The sequence below is a fragment of the Megascapheus bottae genome, chromosome X (assembly GCF_031878675.1).
Source record: "Megascapheus bottae isolate mThoBot1 chromosome X, mThoBot2.hap1, whole genome shotgun sequence".
NCBI classification, from domain to species: domain Eukaryota; kingdom Metazoa; phylum Chordata; class Mammalia; order Rodentia; family Geomyidae; genus Megascapheus; species Megascapheus bottae.
In genome coordinates this window covers 65,692,820-65,693,943 of record NC_143547.1, presented here as the reverse complement: position 1 = coordinate 65,693,943, position 1,124 = coordinate 65,692,820, and the positions used below count along the sequence as shown (strand labels likewise).

General features: G+C 36.7%; 1 pseudogene; it reads right to left on the bottom strand.

Annotated features, from left to right (window-relative positions):
- Nucleotides 1–784: 784 nt before the first annotated feature.
- On the bottom strand, nt 785–874 carry LOC150041204 (U6 spliceosomal RNA; annotated as a pseudogene).
- Between the last annotated feature and the right edge of the window lie 250 nt (nt 875–1,124).

Below are 1,124 nucleotides of genomic sequence, written 5' to 3'. Positions count from 1 at the left end.
GTGCTGCAGAGAACATCATTGTGCTACTGGATTTAGTATGTCCTTGTTTCTAGACGATTGAGTAAATGCCAAGGAGTGGAATTGCTGGGTCAGAGGATAGCTCTATATTTAGTCTTCTGAGGAACTGCCATACGGCTTTCAATAGAGGTTGAACGAATTTTCACTCAAAGGAACAGTGTAGTAGTGATCCCTCCTGGACACATCCCCTCCACCATCTGTTGTTATTAGTGTTCTTGATCCTGGCCATTATAAATGGAGTGAGGTGGAAAATATTCCATGTGCTTCTGAAAAAAATGTATATTGTGATATTGCTGGGTGAAATAATCTTCAGATGTCTGTGATCTAGTTGGTCTACACATTTGTTCAATTCTGAGGTTTCTTTCTTGAGTTTTTACCTGGTTGATATGTCCATAGGTGAGAGTGTTGTGTTAAAAACATCAACAATCCCTGTGTTTCGATCTATGTGTGGTTTTCATCAAAATAAAGTTTGCTTGACGAAGCTCAGTGCTCTGGGATTAGGTGTGTAGATATTTAGGCTGGTTATGTCCTCCTGGAGGAGAGATCCCTTTATTAGTATTTAATAACCTTCTTTGTCTTTTCTCACTCAATTTAGTTTAAAGTCTATTTTATCTGATATGACGATGGCAACTCCAGCCTGTTTATGGAGGCCATTAGCTTTATAAACTATTCCAACCTCTCACTTTCTAAAAATATTTGTTTTTTGGGCAAGATGTGTCTTTTGAAGACAAAAGAATGATGGATCTTGCTTTTTAATCCAGCTAGAAAAAATATGGAACTCTTCATGAATTTGCACGTCATTCTAATTTTCTCTGTATCATTCCAATTTCAGTATATGTGCTGTGGAAGCGAGCACCTGCAACAAATTCTATATTTCTGTCTCCATGGAAAATAATACATCTTAAAAATCCCATTTTGAGGTCTGCTTTGTAGGAATATTTATCCTATAACCTGTTTTTGCCTGACTTCCCTAGAAAGTAGTATTAGGCAAAGACTTTCATTCTACCACTCTGTTAAGCAGTAAAATTTCAGATATCAGGAATTACAGATGAGAAAATTTAGACAGAAGATAGGAGAAATAGATACTGTAAGATCATCAAGATGGC